Here is an 18201-nt window from a genome sequence, read left to right as displayed (position 1 = left end):
ACCATTCGCTTTTCTTTATCTGGTGTGTTTTGGATTTAACAGTAAATTTTGAGATTAAACTGACTTTTAAAATGTTTTTATACAAAGAGGAAAGAGAAGGCGCATTTCCACCGAGAGGAGCAGAGTTTCCAACTACATGTTCATAATGCAGACTGCAACCTGGACAGAAATATTATATCATCTGTTTTTTAATAGGTTTTCTAAGCACCAGCGATCTGTTAGAATTTTTAGAGTTTACTTAACTAAAAATAAATGAGGTTAACATATAATTTGTGTGATTTCTCTCTCTCTCTCTCTCTTTTTATTCATTTTTTTGCTTTTTCGGTCATGTTATGTTTAACTGTCAAAGGTTTGTTACAAACTATGAAACACATGGTGCAGACTTCTGGATGTTAGAAGAAAACTAATACTGCTAATAAGGCAGGAAGGTGTCCTTTAAAACTAAACATGTTAGTAGGACTTTACATCATAGTTTATGAAATAGCACGTGTATTTCAGTAATAGCCTACTGATTTCAGTGTAGTAGTGAACAGTCACACAGCTCACGTGGGTGTTATCTGTGATACTCCTTAACTATAATTTATCCAGGTTAACTTCAGTTAACTCTGAGCGGCTGGATCGACGGAGGTCAGACAACAATTTTACATGTATGATCTTAAAACAGGACACAGCCATTATCCGTCCTGGCCTCATATCAAATGTGAACGCAGACTGAGTCTATGTTTGACGATTGCTTTATATCTAATCTTCCTCTCAAACATTTAAACAGTCTGCAGCTGAGGGAACACAAACTCAAATTGTCGGAACAGGGTTGCTCGTTTCTTGCGTTCATTTGGTAATTTATTAAATGTATAACTGTTATTCTAATCTGCTGCTGAGTCTCTTACGCTGATGAAAATGCAGAAAACACAGATCACGAACACCTGTTCAACCAATCGCTTTCATTCCACTTTGACAAACTGACGGTTCATTTACAGTGTTGCGTCAGACTGCTATATTTTTGTGTTCTTTATGCTGTAGATTTTCACGTCTCTGGAATAGTTGGCAGTATTAAGGATGCTTTTCTGTAAAATCATATTGATATGACCCGTGAATTATTCGTAGATGACAGTTAGATTAGTCAGCTGGGAAACTCTGTGTTACCTCAGAGAGCTGAAGATATCGTGGATATGCTGACCTCGCTCTGTGGTGTACAGGTCCGTTTACCCTCATGATTAATATTCACAATAAAAATATTAGCCGAACATCATGAAGTCTGTATGTGTGTCATAGTTTCGAACAACCTTTGTACAGTTAAAGCCAGCAGTTACTACATGAGGAAACACCAACGTTATCTCTTTTATGCGTTTATACGCAGGTCACGCTGATTACTGAACAAAAACCCAAAGATCAGCTGTTAATCGAATTTATTTGCTCTCTCTCCTCCTTAAACATGTTTTTAATGTTAGTTATAATTCAGAATTGGCGACTGAAACACGTAGGACACATAAGAACATCAGGAAATAAAACCCTGATAAATATAACCTCAGTAAAAGAAGTCCGTGTCAGCGGGGGTTATTACAGCTGTGTACCGGGGCCTGAGCCTTTTCGGTGGTAATAACAGCTCGATTGCTTGCGAGGCGAGCGGGTCTATCCACGCTTTGCCGTGAGACTGGGCAGACATCTCCGAAATCATCGAAGCACTTTTGCAAAGAGGCTGTATCTTGAGAAACCGACCAGACACATGAAGATTAAACCACTACATTCTCGGCTAAAAAAATATTAAAACTGTATTTGGTGACACACACAAACAGGGTTTTTCAAAGTTCAGTTCTGTTAGTTTCCACATGCTGGTTGTTGTGTTCTAAAAACAATGGCCACCAGGCCAAAGCAATGGTTTTGAGTCGATCAGCGTTAACCCCGCCCCCTGAGTTTGATGGGTGAGGTTGACAGATAAAATTATTTCATGATGAGAGCCAGGCGCCAGGACTGCCAAAATGAAATAAATAAATATATCATTAAATAATTAATTAAATGTGTCAATAATTAATTAAAATGTGAAATACATAAATAATTAATTAAATGTGTCAATAAATAATTAATTAAATGTGTCAATAATTAATTAAATGTGTCAATAATTAATTAAAATGTGAAATACATAAATAATTAATTAAATGTGTCAATAATTAATTAATTACATGTGTCATAACTATTTATTTAATTAATTATTTCCCATTTTAATTAATTATTGACACATTTAATTAATTATTTAATGGTGTATTTAATTAATTCATTATGGCAGTCCTGGCGTTCCATATGGGTCTGCCCCAGGGCCTCTTCCCAGTGGGACATGGCCAGAACACTTTGCCCAGAAGGAGCCCAAGAGGCATCCTGGTCAGATGCCCAAACCACCTCAACTGTAATCATATCAGTAGAAATAAAATCAACACCGTCTGACTGACATACGTGCATCTGTGGACTCCCTCTGTTAGAAGGGAGAAATTAAGGGTATAAAAAAAATTGTATCTTGGTGGATTAAAAGAAAAAGTCTGTATTTAATGAGATTTTCCAATGCCTGACTAAAGCTGGCAAGGAAACAAAAAAATTGTCTGCAGTTTGTGGAAAATTGTTTAATTAACTGAAGATTACAAAATTTGAAACAAGCATATGTCAGCATTCGCGATGTTATTTTGTTGGATACCACCATAGGGTATAAATAGCCATCCTAGAAGACAAAATTAGTTTCACTCCCAGGTCCCCCAGGACTGTTAAATATTTAGTAAGCAGTGTCTTGACGCATGCTCAACCAATCAGGTAAGGAAATCCCAAAAAGGTGATTCTGTTCATCTGGATACAATGTTTTCAGTGGGAGAAATGTTTCATCACTCATCCAAGTGACTTTCCAGTCTCCGTCCCAGAATCAACTTTTTGATATTTAGTAGGCAGCAGGCAGGTACCTTAGTTCTCTATAAGACTGGGAGCCGGTGACCTGAATCCATCCTGGAGTTTTTTGTATGGCCATGATGCCAAAAGTGTGGGTTGCTGCACCCCGGTGGACCACGAGAATTCATTTAACAAACAGGAAAATGTGATTTAAAAACTTTGAGAACATTTTATTTTATTGGAAAAAAGAACTTACGTAGAGAAAATCTTTATAAAAGTAACATGGTGTAATTAATAAAATTCTCTATCATTTTTCCATTAAGTACCTTTGGACTTAATTGTAGTTACTATTTGTTAAGGGTTATTAGTTCATGCCATAGCGTCCTCCTTCTCTCCTTATTAAGGTTCTCTGTTTATTCATTTCCTCTTTTATTTTGCTAATTAGTTGTCTCCTGTGACTTGTGTTTACTTTGACTTTAATTAGTCTCAGCTGATCCTTTTCCCCACCAGTTTCCACTTCTGTCGAGCGCACTCAATGTGTCTGTGTGTATAAATAACCCGAGTTTCCTTTTGTCCCTTGCTGCAGTTCCTTTGCAGTATCCTTTGGTTTTTGCTGTTTACGTGCCACTGTGGATTTTGCGTCTTCTGTTCATCCACTTTTGACCTAGTTAGAGCTTTGTTCTTATTCACTTTGTTTTGTCTGCGAGTCCTGCTTTTGAGTTTTTTTGTCACACCCATGACACCTGTCTTTTGTCTTATTGTTAGCAGGAGAGAATTTAAAATGCAAAAAAAGTGCTTGCTGTTGGAAGAGCTCAACAACAAGCATGAGATTAAAATGAATGAATGAAAATAGGAAGGAAATGTGTAATAATATATTTGTGTGAATAAAAGGTTGGGTGTGCCACAGAAGATTTCCTGAAGTTTGGAAAGAGCTGTTGAATGGAATAAACCAAGAAAATAATTCATATTTGTTAGTAATATTCAGACCTGTTAGGTGGGTTTTAGTATTATTTTTAGTAACAATGCTTTCATGTTGCCTCCAGCAAGACTGTGAATATTAGAACGTTCCAGATTAATACTAATACTGCTATGCATGCTGGATGTGAAGAGGCATTTCATGCATTTCCCAAATGTGAAACTTCTTCTTTGACCAGCGGTCAGACTTACACACTTTCACTGGATAAAGCAACAGTTAAACTAGAAAGTTCTGCTTTTGTAATAGAAAGCAAAAGTCTGTTTGGGGCACTACAAAGAGGAAGAAGACTTTGAAGACAGAAATTGGCCAACTCAAGCTGATCCACGTAGCGTACCTGTGTCATGCCTCATTTGAATTTTTTTTTTTTTTCTCTACCCACAGTTCATGGTTTAATATTTGTCAGTTTCTTGTCTTAGGGTATGGAAAGTAAACCCAGGAACAGAAGCAGCATCATGACCTCAGCTCTCTATCCTTATTTCATGTTTTTTCTGCCTACCCTTCTGAGGTAGTTTTTCTCACCATGAGAGTTTGGCAAGAAAAAATGTCTGTCTGTAATGATTGAGTTTTGTGGTCATATTTTCCCCCTTGAATGTAAAAAGAAATCAACATTTCTCTGTTTTATTTGAGCTACCATGGTGCCCCAAATGCCTCAACCTCAGCAAAGGTGGACTGTTTGGGCCTGAGTGCCACATGAGTGGATTTTTATACTCTTGGAACATTTCAAGTGGTTTCCCTGTGGTTAGACAACCCATTTGCAATCAATTCTCTGTGGTTTTACCTTTAAACTAGACTGAAGCAGGAAAGCCAAAGCTTTAGGAAAGGAAATTCAGTAGCATTCCTCTGCCATGAGCTCCTCCAAATATTTGGAAACATACAAGTTGTACAATAATTTGCAGCGTCTGTGCCGATAAAGGACCAGGCATGCCTCGCTGCTCAGCTTCTCCTGCAGTGACCACGTGCAAAGAAATAATATATTACAACTTCTGCAAATTTGGTTGGATCAATTTAATTACAAACTCTGTGTCTTTTTGATGTGGTACTTTAGAAAGTACTCGGGACATGACTGCCAGGACTTGGGCTCTTATGTAGTCCTTCATGCATTTAACTAAGTGTGTGCTGCTGTAGCTAAAGACCAGCACAGATTCATTCTGTGTGACCTGCATCTTGGTGTCGCTGTACACTTTGTTATTGAGGTGACAGATCAGCAATAGCACCAGTTTATAATGCTGCTTTGGTGCACAGGCCATGTAGTATCCAGGGCATGCCACATACGAACCCAGTGTGTGCCCAGGCATTATAAAAATGAACTGACATTAGTACCAAACATGCACAGTTCACTCCTGGTTGACTAACATTTGCAGAGGAAACTGCAGTAAAGTTTTGCAGTGTTATCCACAGATATATGGTGTTATCAGCCGGCTGTAAGGTTTCTGACAATCAATGTTTTTTGCCCAATGTGGCTCAATAACATAAAATGGAACCACGCTATTGCCGGAGAAAAATAGAGAGTGAGGCTGGGGAATTTATTTTCCACTCCCAGCTGGAAAACGAAGAAAGTACCCTTGAAAGAGCCTTGTTTACATAATTGCCTGATAATTAGTGAATATAAGTGGAAAGATAAAACTGTTAAGGAACATTTGCTTGTTCTTCTTTTTCCTTTTTTTTTCCCGTTTAGGACTGCAAGATAATAGATCCTACATAAGAATTATGTTATATAAATCAATGTCTGTGAAGGTTCTCAGTCATCCATTGCAGTCTAAGGAGCTAGTAAAAGAAAAGCATCTGGACATCTTTAAGTTTCCTGAAGACGTTTCACTTCTCATCCGAGAAGCTCTACCTAATCCTCGAGCCACACTCATTTTCACACCTGGACTCATGTGAATAAATAGGGGTCTATGACCACCTTCGGGACACACCCATAGGGCTTAAATCCGGGACTCGCCACCAATTACTCGTAGAACTGAAGAAGCTTCTCAGATGAGAGGTGAAACATTTTAAGAAACTTAAAGAAGTCCAGACACTTTTGTTATAGTTTGTAAATATTACTGTCGTTGAACTCATGTGAGGAAAAATCTCTTACATTTAGGTTTAATGCTTGCAACTGGTACTGGCATAGAAAGCAAAGTTGTCCATGACCAGTAATGTCTTCAAATACTTTAGCACAATGTTGTGTTCTGTGTTTGCTTCCTTACAAATGGTCCCACTTTGGGTGCATTTGTTTCATTAATGTGAGCAATATCTCTGAAGAAGTGTTTGTTTAATAGTTTCATCTAGCATCAGCATCCCTTCTGAAGGCGCACATGGCTTGTAAAATGTTGAGCTCACATTTGGCACATACAAGTTCCCCAGTCGGAGAGCAACTGTTAAAAGTCACATGTTTGGCCAGTCGGTGTAATTGCATTTATTTTGTGCGGTAATGTTTTTTGAAGTGAGGTGGAGCAGATGCAGAGGATCTGTTGATTTAATCGTAAAATACACGAGTGCAATGGTTTGTGTACTCGCAGCCTCCAAATTACCCTGTACTCTTATTTTTAGTTTCACCTACCTTGTGTATCTAGCATCTATAAAGCATTTTTCCACAAGTATTGCCAAAGGGAAATAAAAATTTCACAAGCAAATGCTATTCGTAGCTTTTAAAAGAAACACTGTAAAACATGTCAAACCTATCCTTTCATTACGGGTGAAATTTTCCTCCTGCACAACGCCGATCATCCAGATAGCAGATAATATACAGCAGCTTGCAAAAATATTCGGCCCCCTTGAACTTTCCCACATTTTGTCACATTACAATCGATTTTATTGGAATTCCACGTGAAAGACCAATACAGAGTGGTGTACACGTGAGAAGTGGAATGAAAATCATACATGATTCCAAACATTTTTTACAAATAAATTACTGAAAAGTGGGGTGTGCGTAATTGTTCAGCCCCCTGAGTCAATACTTTGTAGAACCACCTTTTGCTGAAATTACAGCTGCCAGTCTTTTAGGGTATGTCTCTACCAGCTTTGCACATCTAGAGACTGAAGTCCTTGCCCATTCTTCTTTGCAAAACAGCTCCAGCTCAATCAGATTAGATGGACAGTGTTTGTGAACAGCAGTTTTCAGATCTTGCCACAGATTCTGGAATTGTGTAAAAGTTCAAGGGGGCCAAATACTTTTGCAAGCCACTGTATATATATGGAGAAATCTCTGTGCGCAAAGCTGAAAATAAATTCTGGGTACTGATAATCTTTGGGCTCTCAGACAGCACTGCAGTACAAACAGGTGTGATTCTGTCATGCCTCTGCAACACTTACCCTCAGCTGTCTGTGAATACATTTTGCTGTGCCATCCACACATGCAGGTTTAGGTTCTTTTAAAAGTTCAATAAAACCCTTAAACTAAAAAAACAAAACAAATACCATTACAAGAAAGAATAAAATTGCATGTACAGTCATTACAATCATAAAAGATAACAAGTGTAAAAGCAGTAGATTATTCATACATCCAGTTGTACAGTAAGGGGAGAGGGGGCTCAAGGGGAGCTTTTCAGTATGCACATGACTGTATTATAAGAGCTTTTCCTCAGCAGAGTGGTGCAGCATTTCAAAGGCCTGTAGTTCCTTTCTGAGGGCAGCAAGTCAAACAGATGATAAAATGGGTGAGTGCTGTCCTCAATGGCCCTCTGGGCTCTGAAGTCGTAAGTGTAGAGGGCGTAGAAGATGGGGCTAAGCACACAGCCTTGTGGTGCTAATATGCTCAAAGTGAAGCCTGAGGAGATGTAATAACCAAGTCTCACAGTTTCCGTCCTACAGCTTAGAAAGTCCTTATCCATAGTGCTTTGTTATCCAGAGCAGTTGTTCAGGCCAGACCGCATGAGTCAAACTAGTCATCAAGGCAGGACCTACAATGTAAATTTTAAGCTGTGGTTCAGCTTAAAAAGTTGAAGTCAGAGTAGACGCTCATTATGTAGGAAAAGTCTGACCTTTTGCTCTTTGATCGCAAATGGAGCAGATCTCGTGGGCTTGTAAGTTCCTTTTAGTGGCATCAGCGATGTTGATGAGTGGTAAACAAAGTCTGACTTGAAATAATTTTTGTCAAAACACCTCACAGAAAACAGGCGTCTAAGAATACAAAATGTTCAGATTGTGAAAAAGAGTGGATGTTTAAAGCATGTGACGTGTCGTGACGTGTTACAGGAAAGGTATTTTCATGTGTTTCAGACAGGCCTTCTAAACTTATTTCCTTACATTTCAAAACTGGCTTATTGTACCTGCCTCTGCTGCATGCTGGGCTCACATTCACAGGCTATTTAGCTAAACAGAACTCAGAAAGAAAAATGTTTTTATTGATTATGTACAATACAGTTGGACTTAAAAACTCCCTTTTTTGACAAGAAGAAACCTTCTGCATAATGGAGGGACAGCCATCTGGGGATGAGAAGATCTCCGTCCAGGTTATCCTTAGTAGGTAGATGGGTTAGTAGGTAGAGTGGTGGTCCCTTTTTTTTTTTTTTTTTGCCTGTCCCATTTGGTTCTTTAGCCGTCAGAATTGTTGTCTGAAGACCAACAAGGATACCCAATGGATTTATTTTGCCAAATGGATCATCATGGCATTGCCGTATTGGTCCATTTGATCGACCTTTGTTTTTATTATTTATTTTATTTTATTTTCAGTTGTTACAGACGGGACAGACATGAGTGAGGGATAGGAAAGGGAGAAAGAAAGAGGAAGGAAAAGAAAAACAGAAGGGGAGAGGGACAGTGAGAAAGGGGGGAAAAAATATCTCCGGGATCACCTGTTGAGAGAAAAAGAATAGAAAACAAGCAAAAAAACAAAACAAAACAAAGCAACATACTATACACAACACCATCGCATTAATCTAGCTAAGTGTAAACAGCAGTAAATACTAAATATTGAATGTTGTTGTGCAGCACGCAGGACAGACAGCGCACAATGTGCTTTGAAGTAGCAGCCAAGAAAGGTGTGATTTAAGTCTACAAACAGTGAACACCTGTGTGCACACCTGTGTGGATCGGCACGCTTGTATTCAAATGGTTTCCCCATGTAATGGTCTGCAAGAGGATGTAGAGAGCCATAGCCCTGTCCCCCAGGGCATGAAGCAGGCATGGAGGAGATCCAGGCCCCAGACATCCAGAGGTCCCAGAGTGCAAGAGCCCAAGGAGGACCACCGGAGGGGCATCCGTGCCACCTTCATGGGAAGGGCTGAGGATACCCAGGCGAGGGGTCACCCAGTAGCCACCGGGCAGAAACTAGAGGGGGCTGCACCGGCGTGCCCGCCGGCTCCGCCGGCAGCCAGCTGTGCCAGAGTGAACCGAGCCGCAGGCACAGAGGCCGGAGGCCCGAGGGCCCTCCGCGCCCCGGAAGAGGCCCGACTGAGCAGCAGGCGCCAGGCCCCGCCAAGTAGCCACCGGGAGTGAGCTGGCACATGACCTGAGCGCCCAGCCCCGGACACCAAGAACCAACAATGCACCGACCCCTGAGGGCATCAGTCACCGGCAGGGAGTGTGGTGAGGGGAGATAGGCCTCCACACTTGGAGGGCCTGGGAGTTCCCAGAGAGGTGGAGTCTAAGACCCGACCTGACATATAGACACAGACAAACAGGCACACACAGACACAGACATGCATTCCCACCCTCATGCACACATATACAAACACTCAGCACTCACCCAATGTAGGAATAAACGTAAATGGACATGTACACACAATCACACTCCCCAAACATAGTCTATACCCCGGGTCCAGGTATCCTCGCCCCCAGAGGGGGAAACGGCACCCAGACCCAAGAGATGTTACCCTTCCCTCCGTGGTGGAGGCTAGCAGACCGCCCCAGGCTCCGCAGCAGCAGGGAGGCCAATCGGACAGCCAGCATCTCTTCCCAGCCCCCCCGCCCCGATGGCTAGCAGAGAACGGGGGTGTGTTAAGACCCCATACCCCCCTCCTCCCGCTCAAGTGTAGTGTTGCTGCGTGTTGCTCTAAAGTGTGTTTAAAACAAGGGAGAGCATGGTGCTGCTGCCAGAGAGCAGCAGGTGTTAGCACGGCCCCTCCCGAGAACCCTCAATGTCTATATGGATTTAAAATTGAGAGGTGGGCACCGGCGCCAGAGGTAGGTTTGAATACACAGACCGTCTACTGGACGCCGTTAACGTGCCCACCCTCAAGGCCCTATATATATATATATGTGTGTGTGTGTTATGAGAGTGTAAGTAATATGGATGTCTAAGTTGTGAGATAAAATTGAGGCACAGGTGGCCAGAAGAGGACAGAGGGGGGGGAATGTCTCCCCTGCACCCTGGTGACACACCCGCACCCCAAAGCCCTACCTGTGTGGGTGGGTGTGGTGGAGCGGGAAGAGGGAGGCAGCCGGGGATGGGGAGGAAAAGAAGGGAGGGGAGGGTGTCCCTCCCTAGGGCCAGCTCCCCCGCTGACCCCAATAGGCACCCCCGTCCTCTGGTATCCACCAAGGCAAGGGAGCCCAGGCCCATCCAGACCGGGGCCTACGGCAGCAGCACCGCCAAGCCCCACAGGACCCGGGGCAGCCCACCCTACCCCACCGCAGAGGAAACTGTACCCACCCCAACATTCAATCATCTCCCAGACTACACAAGACACAGACACCCAGGTTAAGTTTATTCTCCACCTCTCCTATGTCTCTCCCCCACCTGCAGAGTGGACTCCTGCAAAGATGGAGCAACCTCCCTGCCAGTTGAAGAGCCCCCCGGTTAGGCCGATGCACAAGAGGCCCCCTGCGCCAGGGCTGAGCCCCCGTGCACCCACCCGCCCACAACCTCGGCGACACACCGACGAGGACCGAAGCCCCCAAGGCCCAGCCAGAGCCCCAGCACGGAGGCGAAGCACCCCCGAACCCCAAACCCCCACGCCCGCCCCGGATCCACTCAGGGGCAGCCAGGCCACCAGGCCAGTAACCTATGTCCGCCAGCACAGACCATCCAGAGTGGTGGTCCCTTGATCGGAAGGTCGGGGGTTCAAATCCACTTGAATGGCTACCCTGAGGTACCATTTTAAATTAAAATGAGGACCACTACCTGTACTTGAAATTACTTGCATTTGAAACCGCAAAGGGAATTCAAAAAAAGAAAGAGCTTTATTCAAATGTAAATAACTACAGAAAAAAAGCCAATAAAGTGCCTCTTCACCACAGTCAAGGAAAAAAAAACTTTTGCCTTGGATCCCACAAAGTGCCATTGAATCAAACTTGTCAGCTGACACTGGGAAATAAAAAGGAACAGAAGAGAATTATCTTTACTTTCGTAATTACCCCACTGAAATTTCTGAAGGCCCCTCTCTTCCACTGACATCTTCTTCCATAACACAATCACATTAAATATGCAGTCAGACTGTCAGGTTTAACTCACCAAAGAAACTATCCAATACAAACTACTGACCAACGGACATTCTCGCATGCATGCTCAGTAGCTGCTATGGCTTGCTGTGAGCTGACTCTTGCCCACTAACGTGCCCAGCGGGCAGCTTCATCAAATTGTTTGATGCCCAAAAAAGACTGACGTGGCTTGGCGCTTCAGAGAGAGTCTGGTGTGCGGCGTAAAAGCCATTATTTTCCATCTTCCTCAAGAAACGTCACATGATGTCTTGGTTTGTGATGGATGCTTTGCACCTCTCCAGCTGAGTTTCAGAAAGTGTTTTGGCATCTTTTGCCAGTACCACACTCTATTAAGATCTTTAATGATGGTTCTTTTTTTTTTCTTTTTTTTTCTTTTTTTTGCTGAATTTCTGCAATTTTAAACATGTTTTTCAGTAAACTTTGAGAAAAGGCACCTAATAATTCTTACCAAAAGTATCCAGGGGAGTTGTTTCCTTACTTTCCTCTGCATCTGTGTACCATTACACCCATAATATCTATAAGGAAATGAGTGGGCACACATCCACAATGAATCATGATTTCCATGGTGCATGTAATGGTTCAATTAAAGTGTTTGAACAGTCTAATAATCTCCTATAGGGTTACTAAACACTCTCATCTGACGAAACAGAGTGAGAAACAAGACACCCAGTGTCACAACAACCAGGGCAGGGGTTCTAAATTTGGGGGTTGGGGGGGAATTCACACCAACTCCACTGACTTTAAAAAACAAAAATAAAAAAGATGCACTTTAACTAAATTTCATTGGTGCAGACTGAACCTGCATTTCACTATTTTAAAACTTACTTTTATCATCCTACTGCAGCAGTTTGGAATTTTGCAAGAAACAGCTTCATAATTAAAAATTCTGATGCTGCATTATTAACAGCTCAAAAGTATTCACTTCACATGTTGTTAACATCCCCCATCACCCCCAAAATGGAACTTTAACCAAAGCAAAAAGAAGAAAAAATGTTACAACTATACATATGTAAACTGCTATAGCATACAGTAGCACTGAATGTGTATGACTGAGAGTGAATGGGTTAAAGAGGCCTGTTTTATAAAGTGCTTTAAGTGCTCCAGTAGAGTAGAAAAGCACTATATAAGAATCCATCCAATAGATAGATAGATAATAGATGGATAACTCTTTAATGTCATTGCACAGTCCTTCATAGTACAATGAAAATGGAAAACTGTCCCACGTCGGCACTACATACAACACAACACGACACAGTAACTTAACTTTGACCATATATATGTGTGGAAGGGCAGAACAAAGCCTCCAAATACAAATGACTGCAGATGTAAAATAAAGACAAATTTTTATTATAGTGGTTCAGACTGAACTAGGTAATACTTTATTTAGACTGTTCATTTATCCTCATAGAATTATAAAACTTTACATATATAAATAATTTTGATAATACTGATCCACCAGGACCATCCATGTGACTGTAGTTTCTGATTGCTGTACTACTGCTTTATTCTGCTTTAAACTTGCCAAGTTTTTTGGGGTTTGGGTTTTTTGTTTTGTTTTTTGTTTTTTTACTTCAAGGCAGTAGATTTGATATAGATGGAATGGATAATGACCACCTTACTGATTTAACTAGTCAACACAGTGGGGACAGGGGATTTACATGTAGATGTCCATAAATATCACAATGACAGAGTGATTTCTGGACTGGACCTTCTACATGGATACTGTGCCCGGTGCATGTTTTGCCTCTCTACCATGACTGATTTTAACTGAGGAGATAACATAATAATAATGGTTTGCATTTATATAGCAAAGAAGGTTCACTTTTTGAGAACCTTAAAGTGCTTTACAATTCCATTATTTATTCACTCTCACACACCGGTGGAGGCAAGCTACAGTTGTAGCCACAGCTACCCTGGGGCAGACTGATAGAAGCGAGGCCGCCATATTGTGCCATCTGCCCCTCTGGCCATCATCCGGTAGGCAGTAGGTGAGTTGCCCAAGGACACAACAACCAAGACAAACAGAACTGGGGGTCGAACCGACAACCTTCCGGTTACAAGATGAGCTTCCCAACCACCTGAACCACGGTCACCCACAACATCGATGTTTCTGCCATATTTGCTGGAAATCCTTTTCTTGGACCTCTTTTTTTAAGCTCCCATTACAAAGTATTTCTGAAACAAAACAGTATAGAAGGAAAATAAAATAGTAAAAACAACAATCTCATTTGGACTAAGTATCTACTAACATTTTACCAGAGATGCATGGACAGCAGACAGTATGTAGTGCTGTATGATAGCTCTACAAAATGCTCTCTTTGCCTTTCTCACCAATGTGGTTTGCTGCAGTATATCTGCTGCTATGAAACAAGCTGATAATATGTATTTGGTATATTACAGGCTGAGTTTAAAACACCCACTTAAAATCATGTAGTGGAAAATGTGCCTTCATGTTGTGCAGCGCCCTGTTATTGTCTTTCAGTTTTAGAGCGCATGGCTCTACACTAGGCCGAATCATCCCAGCCCATCCCTGCACCGCAAACAGAAAACCACACGGAGATCAAAGCAATGGTACTGATGCTAAGGGCATGTTAGAAGGACAACTGCAAACGTTTACTTTCCTCAAGTCCCATCAGTCACTAATTAAATCCATTTATTTTAGGACTGAGATTCCTTCCAGCCTGCATCCATTTACCTGCAATCAGTGCACCCCAAACACAAAATCACCAAAAATCCAGACTTTCATTTCAGCCTGCTTGTTATTGAGACATTCACAAAGCCAAATGTGTTCACAGAGAATTATATGATAAGAGGGGAGAATGGAAGGCTTTCCTCGACACAGACTGTACATATTAACACAGTCAGCCCTTCTATTCATCAGTTTTGTTGCATGTTGAAAATATAATTGCTATTTGTTTAGATATGTGTAGCTTATGGGTGATGCACACATGCACATGCAGGTTTATGTTGTTGTTTCTGAGTGTAGACAGGATTGGAGAACATCTTTCTGACCATCAGTGCTCACATGTTATGATACTATAACTGTCCCCTCCCTGGATGTGTCTTCTGTCACGTTTTCATTCTTTCCTGTGGGACAGTTGCCCCTCTCCCTCTCTTTTTCAATTTAACTTCCATGTTATCTCTCTCCCTTATTTCAGTTTTGGCTAACGTATGTAAAAGTTATATATTTGGCTGCTCAGATGGAGTGCAGGATTGACAGAAGAACGAAAAACTGTTTATCATCAGATCCTGACAAATCCCAGTTCTGAAGTTACACAGTAATCGTGTTACCTGATCGTGAGTCCCATTAGATTATTGCAAACAGATTATATATTACAGATCAGAGAGAAGAAAGAAAGAAACACATTCAAGAGATTTGCGCAGTTCCAGAGCTGTATGCCTGCACTTGTGTTCATTATGGATCGATTTCTGATTAAAAATGAATACTGCAAATCCATTGTCTCACTTTGCTTTTTGCATTGTTGCTATCCTTTGATGATCTGAAAAGAAAACTCCTGCAATTGTATGTCTAATGAGGTCAGCTGCAAAGATAAGCGTCCATGCACCAGATTTACTGACCCCATCCTGGCTTTAAAGACCTACGTTTGGGATTTCAAGAAGGGGCGCAGCATCAGTTTTTCTACAGAAAGTGGTGGGAACAGGTTTGACTGCATGTGTGTTTGTTTGTTTCCCCTTCATGGCACCAGATTTTGGGGGAGAATATTTAAACGAATCACATAAAGATTTGAAGCTTGCAATTTAATGTTAAATTTAACACACAAATAAAGCACAGAAAAGCTGAGAGTGCGGCGCCAAACCTTTGACTCAGTGACTCCTCATGCTGAGTGCGCACATACACACAAACCATTCAGCTGCTCCCTTATTTACAAGGGCTCGACACAGCTGGTAGCTCCGCATGTTTTGATTTGGCTGACTTTTACACCAGACGCCCTTCCTGCAATCCTCAAAGGATTTGTGTCAACTTCCAACTGGGTATCAACCTGGGAATCTTTCACTTGTCCTGTAAATGTGCAAACCTACACTGTTTGATTTGTGTTTGATTCTTGAAATATAACATTTGATTTTAATAAGTATCTCCAATCTCATGCAGACCATAAAAAAAACCCCAGAGCGATTGATGCCAGTGACTCTGTAACAGCATCTTCATTAGCTCACGTTCATCTTTAGTTCTGACAGTAAATCATGTTTTCTGTCCTGCACGTCGTCCAGGTCCACTGTTATAGACAGAGTTCAGGCTTATATGATGGGATAGTTTTTAATAATCTGTCTGTCCTCTGAATAAATCTTACACTCCACCTCAGTCTCAGTCCTCAGGACTTCACACATAGTGTCCAGCGGCTTCTGTCAAAAGACTTCCTCCATCCATCTAACCAATCCAAGGTAGTTCCCCCTTAAATAAACCTCATATTGATTCTTCTTCAGCCACTTCTCGTTTGTTTCTTAACTGGTGCACTCCAGAGTACCTAGAGAAACCCACTCCAGGAATCTTCTTGCTCTGTGCATGCGAACTACCCCACTACCATGTCATCCTATTGCAGATCTCTTGCCTGTCTCAGTGCAAGGGGTTACACAGTGTGAGAAATGAATCTGAACAGATTTGGGTTAAATTTGACCGAGAATAGTATTAATATATAGTTTTCAGTTAAGTGACCAACTTGCTGCCCCTGCAGGCAAAACACTCACTTCTTCATAACAGCAAATAGTAGATAGTGGGCGGTACTGCAGAACAAAAGTGTTGTTTCTTTCGCCTGTCTGCAGCCAAGAGTATTTGGATCATTTGTCCGTGGAGGAAAAATTAAGATATGAAGAGAAACTGGGAATTTTGTGGCTTTGGGATCAAAATTCTACCCCAGCAGCTTTATTTAAATTCCTAAAAGTGCCAGCTTCTCTCCCAGAACAGATGTTGGTGCGATACTCTACGCCCATCTAGCAGCAATAAATGAACATAAGTTGGTTAGTGCATCTGAGAGGTCAGCAACTATCTGGCATTATTGCTAAATTTAAACTCAAAGACATGCAAAGTATGGCTGGAGGGCAAAGGATCCTGCTACTGTTTTTGCCCTCCAGCTGGGCGTGTCCCACGAACTCTGACTTCATGTGAAAACTATGGATTGTAGTATATCTAGAACAGCATACATGGTTGTGTGTGTGTCTGTGTGTGTGTCTGTGTGTGTGTGTCTGTGTAATTTGAATCACTTTAGGACAAGTAATCAAATTTCAGGTTTACAAATTGCATTTAGGGTATTTTTGCTGGTGTCAAATGTCAAAACAAAATTTTACATGAACACAAGGTTTGGTAAATCTTGCTCTAAATATCATAATGACAGCTTTGACCGCTCTTTTTGAAATCAATTCAAGCTATAAATGCAGTGTGAAATTACATATCATTAGTCAAACCTGTGTTTGACAAGTCAAAATATCTCCAGTGAAAGTAATTTTTTGCTCTTCATAAAGGAAAAGTTTTGGAACCTAAGCTAATTTGGTTTTCAATAGTTAAATGAATACACTGAAATAACTCCCATACTGTAAATAAAGATTAGTTAGATTTAGAGCTTAATCACATGTACAAAAAATAAAATAAAGACCTGCAAGGCAAATTCAGTATTTTAATACATTTAAACCTGGCCTGCAAATTACATTACATCAGACTCTAAATTCATTTTTGTCCTCCTGATCATAGCTGTGGCTTTCAAAGCATCAGTGCAAATACCAAAATAAGCAGATGGACACATCTTCATAGCATCTGCAGACTATAAAGCTAGCTAACATGCAGTGCAATAGCCTTTACTCAGAACTTAAACCAGCACGCTTTTGCGTATTTAAAAAAAAAAAAAAATCAATAATATGTTCGAAATTAAAACTCTGTATGCTCTTAAAGATTGGTAATTAGTTGTTTCACCTGTTTTCATGCTCGTTACTTGAAGTTGGCTTGCTACGGCTTTATTTGCAAAAACATAAACAAAAGCACTTAGTGTAGTTACACACTGTTTATGACAACAAGTTGCCTTTGATTGACGGATATCTGCTATGCAAATCTGCAGGTGTGCAGATATGCGTCTATAGCGATTATAAGTGGTGTTTCAGCTGAACTGATAATTTCAAGTCAGGAAATAGAACCAGAAGAATAGAGGCATGAGCACGTCTGCTCTCTATCCTGAATACAGTCAAACGATAGGTCTCTGCTCTCTGAAGAAAAGTAAAGTAATGCTGCCACTGCTGTTATTAGTAGCAAATATCTGAGAGACTCTACGCTGTGTGGTAACACTTGCAGGAAAACAAATTTCTCCATACATGACCACAAACAATAGATTGAAGTTTTAAAGATTAAATTAGAGAATGATAAAGGTGTTCTAGACGTGTTCCTCAGGCCAACTAAAAAAGCTCTGGCTGTAAGCAGCAGACATTTACCACAGTACTAGTTAGTGGGCTGGTGATGAAACTCTACCCCAAGCCTCGTGGGTGGTCAGCAAACCATGAATCGGAGAGAGTTGAGTGGTAAAAGCTAACATTGACCCCAAACAACCACATAATCTGCCAAACCATTCTTAACTATGCCTCTCTCATTCTCAAGTCTCAGATCTCTCTCAAGTGTTTCCAAGAAACCCAAGAGGCGCTGCACATTGTAGGCCTAATGATGGGCATGTGGGTAATTACACCATTCTCAAATGTGGCAGCACGAGTGGTTATACTGCTCACACACCGACCTGGCACCTCCTCACTGCCTCAGTGTCTGCCACGTCTTTAGCCTTTGTTCGGGGTGGGTCCTGCCATAGATGTGTGCTGTTTGGACTACTAAGGTACACTGCTGTGCTCATTTTTTGTGTACATCGGCCTTTTATCTTGTTCAGGAATGAAAATGAGCATTCTGTAGGGATGCTTTTGATAAAAATCTGTTTTGTTTAGTGGACTCAAGCCCAGTTTCTATTTTCTCTTTTGATTATTTTATCTCCATTCTCTAGGTAACTAACTTAAAATAT

The 18201-nt window shown here is 41.3% G+C and overlaps 1 long non-coding RNA gene across 1 annotated transcript in view; it reads right to left on the bottom strand.

Annotated features, from left to right (window-relative positions):
* LOC146494945 (uncharacterized) overlaps nt 1–18201 on the bottom strand; it is a 181406-nt gene that overhangs the window by 21935 nt on the left and 141270 nt on the right. The window lies entirely within an intron of this gene.

The sequence above is a fragment of the Neolamprologus multifasciatus genome, chromosome 20 (genome assembly GCF_963576455.1).
Source record: "Neolamprologus multifasciatus chromosome 20, fNeoMul1.2, whole genome shotgun sequence".
Taxonomy (NCBI): Eukaryota; Metazoa; Chordata; class Actinopteri; order Cichliformes; family Cichlidae; genus Neolamprologus; species Neolamprologus multifasciatus.
The sequence above is the reverse complement of the archived record's forward strand: the minus strand, read 5'-3'. Positions and strand labels throughout refer to the sequence as shown.